Genomic DNA, 14,629 nt, shown 5'->3' with positions numbered 1-14,629 from the left:
AAAAGGCTTTGTAAAGACAGATTCCTGCGACGATTATTAGGTTCCAATCAGTTCATATCAGCAAAAGTTATATGAATGGGGGTAAGTTTTAAGGCAAAAGAGGTAATAATTATTGAATTACCTTAAAAGAAAAGTTTTATTATAGAATTAATTGTCTCAGATACTTCCCCCTCCAAGAAAAAAAGAAGTAAAAAGAAAATAAATACACTGGGCTGTGGTGGCACATGCCTTTAATGCTTTAATCCTAGCACTCAGGAGGCAAAGGCATGTGGATAGCTCTGAGTTCCAGGCAAGCCCGGTCTACAAAATAAGTCCAGGACAGTCAAGGCTACACAGAAAAACTGTGTCTTGAAAAACAGAAACCACATTCATACATACATACATACATACTACATACATACATACATAGAAATTCTTCAAATGAAATAGTGTTAATACTATGAACAAATACAAAAAAAATGCAGTTGGTCATTATTTCATTGAAGTTTTTCTCTAAGAGATCTAGGATGTAAAGTTTTCAAATGTTCACATGTGAAAGTGCTACCTAACAATGAAATGAGTGACAGGTTTAATAATCATTCCTGAAAAATTATTGGGTGAGCCAAAATGTCAAGGAGCTAGACAGAGCAGTTTGTTTACTGCTTGATATGACAGGATATGCCCTTCAGAGATTAAGCAGTGACTTAAGCAAAAGACAGAGGTTTAAATGTTGTTTCCACAGCTTGCATTATTATTATTGTTGTTGTTGCTATTGTTATTATTATTACTGTGTGTGTGTGTGTGTGTGTGTGTGTGTGTGTGTGTGTGTGTGTGTATGTATGCAAACACGCATGAGCTCCTGCATGCTCCAACGTTCTCCAGGATCAAATGTCCTCATCTATCCTTTGATACTCCAGGAGATAATGATTTGTCTGCTAGGCTGGTGGCTAGCCACACCAGCTATGTTTTATCTCTATCCCCTAGATTTTTGGCTGCAGATGTATGTGTGGTCATGCTTAACTTTCTACATAGAATCTGAGATTCAAAGTCAGGCCCTCACACTTGTGCTTTTATCCACTGAGTCACCTTCCCAGTTCCCATTTCCATTTCTTCATTCATAAAAACTTGATACTTGAGCAAGTTATTAAATTTAAGTTTCTATCTCTTCCTCTGTAGATTGGCTATGTTTCAGTTAGGGTAAAGAGTATATGAGCTAATAATACAAAATACTTAGCAAGTTACTTGACACATGGTGAATGTTCTATAACTGCTAGTAGTGTGTTCTTACAATGTGTGTCCATTGTCATAAATGTCAATAAAGTTATTATTTTCTCTGGTTGAAAGAACCTATCATTTCACCTCTCTTTGCAGTCAATTTCTGAGTGCCCCGTAAGCATCTGTTTGGAGACATCCCCATTAGCAAATCTTTAAATTGCTACTGTGATTTACACACCTACAAAAAGTCTTCCATGACACCCTTGGATTAAAAAGAAGACTTTCAAAAATTAATAATCGCCCATTAAGTAAAAGAATATTTGAGTCATTGTGAAATTTTCTCTTAAAAAGTTGTTCTGTGTAGTTAAAAGTACAGACCACTGGATGGCATAAGGAGCGAATAAGAAATAGAAGTATACTTCAGCATATCATTTACGGAAAGTACCATGACAAGCTGAAAATGAAATAAATCCTTGGAGAAATACGTTGAAAGTTCCAAGCAGCAATCTCTGAAATAGAGGTATGAAAATCAAACCAATTAAAAGTTACCTCCTTCACATTACAAGGTAATGATGTAGCAGGTCTATAATAGAAGCTACTTGGGGGGATTGAGGCAGGAGAATCACAAGTTCAAGTCCCAGCCTGAGCTGACTAGTGAGACCCTGTTTGGAACAAAAGGTAAAAATAAGACTAGGAGTGAGTATAACAACTCTAGAATGGCGCTTGCTTAACATGTACGAGGCCCTAGGTTCAATCCTCAGTACTACAAAGAGAACAGGGAGGAGAAGGAGGAGGGGAAGGAGGAGGAGCAGGAAGAGGATAGGGAAATTTTGGGTTCTTTAAGAACTCAGTTATGTTATGTAAACATATTTTCATTAGTCCCGGGTGTTGGACATTGGAGCTGCACCAGTTTGTCCACAGCTGATAACAGCCTCATGAGAGGACACATCCTTCTTCATCAGCAGCAATATGCCCCATATGGAGGTGTAATTTTTGACAGCTAGAAAACATCTTGTGCAGACTCTGAGAGGGTATAAATGAGAACCCAGAGAGAAAGAGGAAAGAGGGTTGTGAGAAGAATGCTTGGAGGAGATGGTCAGAGGAGGAAGAGAAGGATGCTGCTGCTTTTGTTGTTACTGGCTGAATATCCTAACAATGGAGATTAGTAATGCCCCAAAGAATCCAATGACCCTAAACAGCAGGAGGTAGCCAAAGAGAACTATGCCCCTTCTTCCTACTAACCTTCTTTGTTTCCTACTTAGGGCCAGTGGGTTGGATGGGAGGTAGAGGGATTTACAAATCCCAAATAAAATAGGTTTTTTAAAAAGTAAAGCCTATAGAAAGTAAAGAATAAAAAGAAAAAGGAGGAGGAGGAGAAGAAGAAGAAGAGGAGGAGGAGGAGGAAGAGGAGGAGGAGAAGGAGGAGGAGGAGGAGGAGGAGGAAGAAGAAGAAGAAGAAGAAGAAGAAGAAGAAGAGAAGAAGAAGAGAAGAAGAGAAGAAGAAGAAGAAGAAGAAGAAGAAGAAGAAATAAAAATATAGGGAAGGAAAGACATGTATTCTTCCACGGTCAGAAGTTAAATATCACCTTTCTCTTCTTTTCCACATAGAACAAATGACAAAGCCTGGGCAGTTCTTTATATTAAAGAGATCTCTTGCAAATCCAGTTCTGTAAAGGCACACACTAGTGCCTGGTAATTCATAAACCATGTAAGCAGCCAAGCATAATTCTTATGCTCTTACCTCTCTGCTCATCTAAATTTGTAAGGACACATATTCACTTCTCTGTCTCTTCTCTGTCTCTTTCTGTATCTCTCTGTCTCTATCTCTGTCTCTATCTCTCTGTCTCTGTCTCTCTCATTTTCATCTCTTTTTTTCTCTCCCTCCCTCCCTCCCTCCCACCCACCCTTTCTCTCTCTCTCTCTCTCCCTCTCTCCCTCTCTCTCTCCCTCTCTCTCTCTCTCTCTCTCTCTCTCTCTCTCTTTCTCTCTCTCTCTCTCACACACACACATGCACAAGGGGTTTTCTACATGTTTTGTTCTTATTTTACAAATATAGGACTTCAGCAAAAACACTTTCCTGCTTTCTTCATCTTGTTGAACACAGAGTCCCTTAATAAAACGCCTTTCATATTCTTCATGGCTGCTTGGCATGGGTGTTTCCTATTTGATCCACCCCTTCCCCAAAGCATATTTATGATTCCAATTGGCTCCCATCACCACCACCAGTATAGCGATATCACAGGGATACCTTTCACGTTTCTTTAAGTACTGGTGATTTCCTATTCGTGGACCAGATTCCCAAGCACAAGATTGTTTGGTTTAATAGTAAAAATATTTTTAAGTTTATGAGATGTTTCTTGACCATTTTATGACAGCAAGAAGTTCTCATGTACCAACCAAGGAATCTGAGAGTTGCTTCTTCCTTCCCCACTTCCCAGCAGGCAAGAAGTGTTTCTTTCCTCCCAGAGGCAACCATGCCGAGTGTGAATGGTCAGCACATTGCTCAGGTTATTTGCAGATTCCTGATGGCCAGTGCTTCAGAGAATCTTTTTGTGGGTGTATTCTATTTGTTTCCCCTCTCTCTTCTCCTCCCAGTCCATCCTCCTCCCACCTCCATCAACTTCTCCTGTTTCTCTTTAGAAAAGGGCAGGTCTCCCAAGGATATCAACCAGCAATGGCATAGTAGTCAAGTTGCCGTAAGAAGAGACACCTCCTCTCCTATTAAATCTAGATGAGGCTTTAGGAGTTCTCTGGTGGAAGTTTGAGGGTCACTTATGTACACTATCATATCATCTGCAAATAGGGATAATTTGACTTCCTCCTTTCCATTTGGATACCCTTGATCTCCTTTTGTTGTCTTATTGCTCTGGCTAGAACTTCGAGTACTATATTGAAGAGATATGGAGAGAGTGGGCAGCCTTGCCTTGTTCCCAATTTTAGAAGAATTTCTTTGAGTATCTCACCATCTACTTTGATTTTGGCTATTGGCTTGCTGTATATAGCCTTTATTATGTTGAGGAAAGTGCCTTGTATCCCCGATCGCTCTAAAACTTTAAACATGAATGGGTGTTGGATTTTATCAAATGCTTTCTCTCCATCTAAAGAGATGATCATGTGGTTTTTTATTTTCAGTTTGTTTATATGGTGGATTACATTGTTGGATTTCCGTATATTAAACCATCCCTGCATGCCTGGAATGAAGCCTACTTGGTCATGATGAATGATATCTTTGATGTGCTCCTGTATTCATTTTGCAAGTATTTTATTTAGTATTTTTGCATCTATGTTCATAAGAGAAATTGGTCTGAAATTCTCTTTCTTTGTTGAGTCTTTGTGAGGTTTAGGTATCAATGAGACTATGGCCTCATAGAATGAATTTGGTAATTTTCCATCCATTTCTATCTTTTGGAGTAGCTTGAAGAGTATCAGTATTAGCTCGCCCTTAAAGGTCTGGTAGAATTCTGCACTGAATCCATCTGGCCCTGGGCTTTTTTTGGTTGGGAGACCATCGATGATTGCTTCTATTTCTGTAGGGGAAATGGGACTATTTAGCTTGTTTATCTGTTCTTCATTCAACTTTGGCAAGTGAAATTGTTCAAGAAAATCGTCCATTCCCTTAGATTTTCAAATTTTGTGGCGTATATGCCTTCAAAGTAGGATCTTATGATTCTTTGAATTTCTTCAGTGTCTGTTGTTATGTCTCCCTTTTCATTTCTGATTTTGTTGATTTCAATACTGTCTCTCTGCCTTTTAGTTAGTTTGGCTAATGGTCTGTCTATCTTGTTGATTTTCTCAAAGAACCAGCTTTTGGTTTTGTTGATTCTTTGGACTGTTTTCTTAGTTTCTAATTTGTCAATTTCAGCCCTGAGTTTGATTATTTCCAGGCGTCTACTCCTCTTGGGTGTTTCTGCTTCTTTTTTTTCTAGGGCTTCCAGTTGTGTTGTTAAGATGCTTATGTGCGATGTTTCCAATTTCTTTTTAAGGCACTTAGTGCTATGAATTTTCCTCTTAGCACTGCTTTCAATGTATCCCACAAATTTGGGTATGTTGTTTCTTCATTTTCATTGAATTTCAGAAACTCCTTGATTTCTTTCTTTATTTCTTCCCTGACCCAGGTGTCATTTAGCAGAGAGTTGTTTAGTTTCTATGTACATGTAGGCTTTTTGTTATTTCTGTTGTTGTTGAATTGCAGCCTAAGAGCATGGTGATCTGATAGGATACAAGGTATTATTTCAATCCTCTTGTATCTATTGAGGCTTGCTTTGTGACCTACGATGTGATCAATTTTGGAGAAGGTTCCATGGGGTGCAGAGAAGAAGGTGTATTCTTTCTTGTTTGGGTGAAAGGTTCTATAGATATCTGTTAGATCCATTTGACCCATGGCGTTGGTTAATGATGTTATTTCTCGGCTTAGTTTCTGTTTCAATGACTTATCCTTCAGTGAGAGTGGGGTGTTGAAGTCTCTCACTATTATTGTGTGGGGATCGATGTGTGGTTTAAGCTTTTTTAGGAGATCTTTTACAAATGTGGGTGCCCTTGTATTGGGAGCATAGATGTTCAGAATTGTGATGTCATCTTGGTTGACTTTACCTTTGATGAGTATGAAGTGTCCTTCCTCATCCCTTTTGATTAATTTTGGTTGAAAGTCTATTTTGTTCGATACTAAAATGGCTACGCCTGCTTGCTTCTTGTGACCATTTGCTTGGAATATTTTTCCAACCTTTTACCCTGAGGTAATGCCTTTCATTATGGGTGAGATGTGTTTCTTGAATGCAGAAGAATGTTGGATCTTGTTTATGTACCCATTCAGTTAGTCTGTGTCTTTTTATTGGAGAATTGAGGCCATTGATGTTGAGAGATATTAATGACCAGTGACTGTTAAGAGTCTTAATTTTGATGTTGTTTCCAGTCAAGCGTTTGTGTAGTTGTGTTTTTGCCATGGGATAGTTATCTATTTCCTGGGTAGTTTTGGTTGTAGCTTGACCCTTTGGGATGGAGTTTTCCTTCTAGTATCTTCTGTAAAGCTGGATTTGTGGATAGGTACTGTTTGAATTTGTTTTTGTCATGGAATATCTTGTTTTCTCCATCAATGGTTATTGATAATTTTGCTGGGTAAAGTAGTCTGGCCTGGCATCTGTGGTCTCTTAGGGTTTCCAGGATCTCTGTCCAGGCCCTTCTGGCTTTTATGGTCTCTGCTGAGAAGTCGGGGGTAATTCTGATAGGTTTACCATTAAATGTTATTTAGCCCTTTTCCCTCGCAGCTTTTAATATTTTTTCTTTGTTCTGCATGTTTTGTGTTTTGATTATTATGTGGCGGGCAGTTTTTCTATTCTGGTCAATTCTATTTGGTGTTCTGTAGGCCTCTTGTATGTTTATAGGCATTTCTTTCTTTAGATTGGGGAAATTTTCTTCTATGATTTTGTTGAGAATAGTTTCTGGGCCCTGGAGTCTGATGTCTTCTCTTTCTTCAATGCCTATTATCCTCAAATTTCTTCTTCTCATGGTGTCCTTAATTTCTTGGATGTTTTGTGTCAGGAGTTTTCCAGATTTGGCATTTTCTTTAATGGTTGATTCAATATCTGTGATTGTATCTTCTAGCCCTGAGATTCATTCTTCCATCTCTTGGATTCTGTTAAAAAAGCTCACCTCTGTGTTGCTCTCCTTCTTCTCTGAGGTCTCCCATTCTCGTTTTTCTTCTGTCTGTGTGTTTATCATTGAATCCATTTTCATTTTCAGATCTTGAACTGCTTTTTTGATTTCTTTCATCTGATTTTTTTGTATATTCCTGAGTTTTTTCCATTGCCTCTTTATAGGTCTTCAGAGCTTGAACCGTTTTATTTATTTCTTTCATCTGGTTGTTTGCATTTTCCTGCAATTTTTCCAGTTCCACTCTATGTGCTTCTTTTATGTCTCTCACCTGTTTGTCTGCGTCTTCCTGTATTTGATTACGAATTTTATTTGTTTCCTCCATTATCATCCTCATTACTAAGGATTTGAGGTCATTTTCTTGTATTTCCGTTGTATTTGAGTTCTCTGGGTTGTTTTCTTTGGGATAACTGGAAACTGGAGATGCCATGTTGTTTTGGGGTTTTTGCGTATGCTTTTTCGTTGTCCTTTAGACATCTTGCCGTCTTTGTTTTTGTTGGGTAGCTTCCAGAGTTGGATGGAGGGTGTCTGATGATAGATTCACTTATTTTCTCATGATTTCCCTAGGCTGGGAGCTCAAAGCTTCACTGGTGTGGATGTTAGGAGGTTAGCCCTGTTGTTCTGGTCTCTCACAGCCAGTGATCTTCAGCCCCTCTGTGCTGTGGAACCTGCAATTGTTCTGGGTCTCTGAATGAGCGTTGGATCAGGCCAAGGTATCCACAGCCTTCTGTGTTCCCTGCCAAGTCCAGCCAGGAACACTGGGCCTGAACCACGGGCTGAACTCAGCTAGATTCTCAGGGCCTGAACCGTCTGCCGAGCTCAGCTAGGGATTCTGGGCCCAAAATGCGCACAGGGTCCAGCCAGAATTTTTGGGCTGGGACTACGCACCAAGCTCCGCTAGGGCCTTTTGGCCCAAAGTGCGTCAGTTCTTGACTGAGTGAGTCAGTTATTGACACAGGGCCCGAACTGACCACCAATCTCAGCCAGGAACTCTGGATTCAAACTGCACACTGTGTCCAACCAGGGTCTTAGAGCTGGTGGAACCAAGAGCTCTGTCCAGCCTGTGCCACAGCAGGAGAACTGCGGCTGCTCTCAGTTAGTGCCAGCGGTGGAGCCAAGTGCTCCGCCCAGACTGTGTCACCACAGGGGAGCTGCCGCTGAGCTGAGGTGGTGCCTAGGATGGAACTGCGCACTCCACCAAACCTGCACCACAGCAGGAGACCTGCGGCTGCTCTGAGTTAGTGCCAATTGTGGAACCAAGTGCTCTGCCCAGACTGTGTCACTGCAGGGGAGCTGCCGCTGGGCTGAGGTGGTGCCTAGGGTCGAACTGAGTGCTTGGCCAAGCCTGAGCCACAGCAGGAGAACTGCGGCTGCTCTGAGTTAGCGCCTGTGGTTCAACCAAGTGCTCCGCCCAGACTATGTCACCGCAGGGAAGCTGCCGCTGAGCTGAGGTGCTGCGTAGCGTGGAGCTGCTCACTCAACTAAGCCTGTGCCACAGCAGGGGAGCTGTGGCCGAAGCTGAGTTAGTGCCTTGGGCAGAATTGCTTGCTGGGCTGGGCCAGTACCCGGGACTCTGGGGCCGAACTGTCCGCCAAGTCCAGTCTGGGTCCGAAGGCTCCATGCGACCCAAATCCTACCCCGAGTCCCCTCTCCCGCAGCAACTCCCACCAGCCACCACACCAATTGCCTCCACCGGAAAGCTATGAGCTGCAAACCTCAGCCACCGCTGCTGGTGCCACTGGTGCTGTTGCCTCTGCCGCTGCCGCTCCGATCAGAGAAAATCCACGCTCCTCCCGTGTGCAGGGGCATGCAAGTCCTCCGCACCCTGGTCCCTCCGAACCGTGGAGCACTCCCGCTGCCGTGATGTTTGGACCTCGGTGTTCCTGGCTCAGAAATCTGTGCAATTCCCTGAATTGTTCACTGGAGCCTCCAAACGCGGTCCACACTGCTCGCCGCCATCTTGAAAAACCCAAAAGCTGTTTTTAAGTGTAACTGCTCCAAAGCTGGCTTTTGCTCCCAAGCTGGTCCTTCGGCTGGCACTGGAGAGATTCAGTGTTCATTGAGCACCACGTTCTGTTCCCCAGACGGCGAGCTCTCGTGCTGCCCTTGCAAAGCGGAAAGGTGGGTGAGTTCCTACTCCTCTCCTAGAGGCCCCGGCTGGGGATTTCTCACCTTGGGATCCTAGCATCATTCAGTGAGTTCTTACACTGCCCCCTAGATATATAGATCTGGGGTTATTACAGCTTTAGGTGCTGATTTCAGAGTTTGTTTTTGTTAGATGAATTATAGTTGGATATTTTCCCCCCTTGATTTCTGCCCCTTCTCTAGTCTTCTGGCCTGAGTGGCCTGGGGTTATGATGACCAGTGAGGATTCAGGTCCAGCAGGGTGTTTCTGCTGGAGTTTTTTATGGCCTATGTGACCTCTGAGGTTTTGGATCCAATGTTGTCTCTGAGGTTCCAATTATGTTTGTGGCATTTGGGATTCTGGGCACCTGCTTTGTCTCGGAGGCTCCAAGTATGGTGTGGCTTCCAGTAAAGTAGAGTTCTTCTACTGAAGCTTGGGTCAGAATATGGGACCTAGGAGAGGAGTTCCTGTTGAGGAATATTGGGCAGGCTTTAGGGAGTGTTTGAGGATGGTGGACTGTATCTTACTTGGGGTGCCTAGTACCAGCTTGGCCTCTGATAAAGCAGAATTCTTCTTCTGGTGTTTTAGGCCAGAATATAGAGCCCAAGGTTGGGGTGCAATGTGGGGCTTTTGGATGGGCTTTAAGTAGTGTTAATAGAGGTAGGCAGCATCTTCTCTGGGGTCTGTGGTACTGGCATGGCCTCTGGGAAAGCAGCCTGAGTTGTTGTAAGCCCGAATTTGGAACCTGGGTGATGGTGTCCCATGATTGCTGTTAGTGTTGCATTCATTGGTGCATCTTGCATATATTCTTATATATTCTGAAACCATTTTCAGTTCTCTATTCCACCTACTGATCTACCATTTTTCCCATGTCACAGTGTCTTCCATTGATCATCCCAAATCCATACATTCAAAGCCTGTCTCCCTGTGCTTATGAACCACACACTAGTAGCTTGGTTCATTTGGTTGTTTACTTGGTTATATTCTGTGTCTTCCTTGGATATGTTGAAACTTTTTTCATCTATATAAGCTCTAAGGATTCTTCAATTAAAATAGACAAATGAAGCCTACTTGGAATTGTACTAAATTTATACATTTGTTTTTGGAAAATAAACATTTTTGTGATATTAACCAGAAAATATCATATATATTTCAGACCTCTAAATTGTTTACATATTTATTTGTTTATTTAATTATTTAGTTATTTATTTGAATACAATCTCATGTAATACAAGGAGGCTTCAAACTCACTATGTAGCTGAGTATAACCCTGAATTCCTGGCCCTCTTGCCTCTGTCTTATGACTACTAGGATTGCAGGTGGACACTGTCATGCTTGGGTTTTATGTGGTGCTAGGAACTGAAATAAGAGACTCACATATGCTATATCTTCAGCTCAATGTCATAATATTTGTTTTCCTATAGATCACATGAAGGTCTTGTTACATCCCTATTACTTGCTGCCTCATCATTATATGAGGACTTCTATTTTCATCGTACAACCTACTGGTAGGATAGAGAAGAACTACCTGTTTTCATGTATTTATTTTGCATAATAACATATTTCTAAGATCTTTACTGCTGCTCCCATCATTTCCTCACACAGTCTCATGGATTTCTAGGTATAAAATTTTATCATCAACTAAAAATTGGGTTTAAACCTTTGCTGATGTCTGCATCAATTATTTTCCCTTTTTTATGAAACATAGATTCTTTTCTCTCTTAATGTAATCTAAACACAATTTTCTCTGTCTCTACTGATCCCAATTTCTCCCCGTCTCCTCTCTCTTCTGGATCCACTCCCCTTCAGTCCCTCATTAGAAAAGAACAGGCTTCTAAGAGATAACAAAATATAATAAAGTAAAATATACTAAGATAAAAAGAAAACCATCATATCTATGTTAGACAAGACAAACCAATAGAAAAATAAAACAACCCTAAGAGAAATAATAAGAATCAGATACCCACTCATTTACACATGCAGGAGTCCCATAAAAATACTAAACTGAAAGATAAAGTATATATGCAGAGGACTTGGAGCTCTGGACCAGTTATTCAAATAACAGAAGTTTGTATAATGAGTTCTTGGTTTGTATAATGAATTCTGGAAGTGATTTCAGTGAATCATAATTAATAATTTTGAGTGATGTTTGTGGATGCTTTGGATATAGTCGTCTGTTCATCAAAACATTTATCTTCATAGAGTTTTTATTAGAAAAGACTAGAGGCTTTTACTGATGTCCCTTCAGGGTCTGTTGACCTGTGAATTTTACCCCTCAGTTTGAGGGATAATAAAATGTGCTTATGTTCCCAGAGGATTTTTTTGATAGCTCCCATGTTCCCTGTTCTCAGAGCCTTTTTTTTTTACAAGAACTTTTAATGTCTCTTCTCGAACACTTGCTGCTAGAACAGGTCATGCCCTGAAGTTACATTGTCTGTGTAAAATTAACCAGAGTGCTTCCTCTCTGACCTGACTAATTTGAGCTGCATCAAAAGGTCACTTCTACACTCTACAAACCCATTTGGACCTGGTATCTGTTCAACAACAATTCTCCTAGTTCTTCTTTCTTCTGTCATAATTGGTCTGTTCAATCTTAGCATTTCTTCAGGGTCAATTTTTGACATTTGTATTTTGCCACAAAAGTACTGTTCTCTGTCAGGTTTTAACATTGCTTCCAATGACTTTGCTTCTAGAGATAAGCAGTCTCTTCCCAATCTCCCCTGTGCCTGGCTCTCCTGCACCTGGCTCCTCTGTACCTTCCTCTCCTGCACCTGGCTCTCCTGCACCTGACTCTCCTGCACCTGGCTCTCTCTTTGTTACCAGAATCCTGAGATATTTTTAAAGTAACATTTTAAAATATGTTTTGCATTTACCTCCTCTTACTATTTATTTTCTTTCTCATTTATCTTGTTGATTCCTATTTATTGTTTAAGCTAATCATAAGTGTTTAAGTTCCATTATTTCGCTCCTCTCTCTCTCTCTCTCTCTCTCTGTCTCTCTCTCTCTTTCACACACACACACACACACACACACACACACACACACACAGAGAGAGAGAGAGAGAGAGAGAGAGAGAGTGAGTGAGAGAGCACTCACATTGGAGAGAATATATTCTCTAAGCAGTCTGTCTTCTCTTTTATTATCTTATAAAAATTTCCATAATTACCCTTAGAATCCAGAGATACAGTGTGCATGTGGACACTGTGGTGGACCTTTAAGATTGCATATATAAGTCTTTCTCTGCTGATAAAAAGTATCTGGATTCATTTTTAAAATATTTTTATTTCTTTTTGATGCTTAATAATAATAAATAAGATAAGAAGATACCAGATGCAGATATTATGTTATGATAATCAAATGAGAATGGGGGAGAAGGAAAGGGGCAGGGGTTCCCCAGAGAGACACACAGAGGGGGAGATGGAGACAGAGACATAGGAAGAGAGAGAGAGAGAGAGAGTAGGTATGAGGGGGAAGGGAGGGGGCAGGTATGTCTGTCCTTTTATATACTGGACAGGGCCATGCCCCCATGCCAGATAAGCAATGACATCCCAGGTAGGCAGACTGAAGCAGAATTCTAACATTTTCTTTTGATATATGTTTTCTTTCTTGAATTGTAAAATGTTCTTAAGAGATAGCATTCAGTTTGTTTTGGGTTTTGTCATAACTTCTAGTTCCTCCTGGTTTCCAGATATCAGCAGCAGAAAGTATTCTTTGCTTTGGTTTACCTTCTGAAACTTTTTTTGGGATGTGATGCATGATGCTTTTGTTGTGTTTTGTGGTTTCTTATTAATTTATTGTCATTGTCACTGTTATTCTGAGTACATAATATGTCTATTTAAATGCTCATGTAGATTTAAAAAACTTAAATTTCATCTTTCTCCTCTAGCACCTCTACTTTCTTAGAAGAGTGATTTTCTTGTTCTCCTTGCTTTTCTCCTCCTTGTTTCCCAAGTGCCATCAAGTAGAATATTGCTGATGGTTGACTAGAATAATATGTCCGTTTATGGATCCAATTGCTTACCAAAGCACATCTTTATTTCCCCTCAGTGTAGGCATGTATAAAGCTGTTACATGCACCCATGTGCAAGTGTTGATGTATACATAGGGTTTTAAGTGTTTGGGTAATGGGTCTTAAACCATATGGTATGGGTGGTTTTAGATATTTAAAAAATAGTCCACTGTAACTGTATTGTTTTTCATTCACACCAGTCATATTTGAGAGCTGCAGTTTTCTATCATGCTCACCAGCATTGGTTGGTGTCATTATTTTCATCTTTATACTGAGAGTATAGTACTGCTGTGTTTGTTTGGATCTCACTAATGGTACATGACGAAGAACATCTTTACATGCTTTCTGTGCCATATTTATATCTTCATTGGTAAGGTTTTGGGCCCATTTTTAAAACTGGTTGTTCATTTTCTCATTGGTAAGTATTAAGAGTTTTTGTTTGTCTTGGTGTTTTGTTTGTTTTTTTCTTTTTCCCAAGACAGGGTTTCTCCATTTAGCCCCCTGGCTATCCTTGAACTTGCTCTGTAGAATAGGCTGGCCTCAAACTCACAGAGGTCCACCTACTTTTTCCATCTGAGTGTTGGGATTAAAGGCATGCATCACTACCTCTCAGCATTAGTTTTTAATATATTTAAAGAGCAATTATGTTTTACAAACATTTATTTCAATATTTGAAATAGTACTGGAGACTGAATATTGGTATCTTGCACATGACTGCTATATTTAAGCCTAATCCCCAATTGTGATGAAATTTGCTGGTGAAGCCTATTGAGAAATGATTAGTTCATGAAGGACCCCATCTCTTCTTCAAAGAAGGGATTCTATGAAGTAGAAAGTTCTCCCCATAATAATTGTGTTGGTCCTCATTGTTTTTAGGTAGGAAGAACGACAGTCTAAGCAGAAAGTTACTTTTCATGTTAGAGTCAAAGTGGGGAAGATTGTTTCGCTCATTGTTGAGGACTCAAACCTACAGTACTGCCCAAAGATTGGTCATCAGATTATAGATGTGGAAGAGTCTTTAGCTATAGGACTCAGCAGCTAATGTACAGCACAGCTTCGATAAATTGCTCTGGAAAGATCACTATCTTGCTCATTTCAGATATTTCTGAGTAAAGTTTTCTTTTCTAACCCTTACATGTCTTTGGAAGAAAGTTTATCCTTGTCATAGAGTCATGCTCACCCTTTTACTTTTACCCCCATAAGAAAGCAACAACTGTAATGTAATAACAATTTGTATGTGTATCACAAATCTCCCTAAAGATCATAAGCCTAAATTAAATTAGCATTGCAGATAAAGGTCTTAAGCTTGACTTCATTAAAAATATTCACTGGTTTATAAAACATTTGCCTATTTTGGTTCATGTCATATCATGGATGTGCAGATGGTAGTAGTCTTCAATAGCATGGTCAACACTGGCAGTTTAATGATAAAATAATGTGTTCGTTATTATTTTAGTTAAGCTTAGCTCAGTTTATTTTATCCCTAAGGAACGTACTGGAGGGAATAAATATATTGAATCAATTGGGAACAGTAAATGTTTTCAGTGAAAACATCAGGAAAGATAAACAAAAACAGAATTGCAAATTATAATTTTAATTATCAGGCTTTTTAAAAACCAGGAATATAAACAGCAAAATAAGAAAGAAGAAGCAAA

Source organism: Acomys russatus, chromosome 17, assembly GCF_903995435.1.
Source record: "Acomys russatus chromosome 17, mAcoRus1.1, whole genome shotgun sequence".
NCBI lineage: Eukaryota > Metazoa > Chordata > Mammalia > Rodentia > Muridae > Acomys > Acomys russatus.
The sequence above is the reverse complement of the archived record's forward strand: the minus strand, read 5'-3'. Positions refer to the sequence as shown.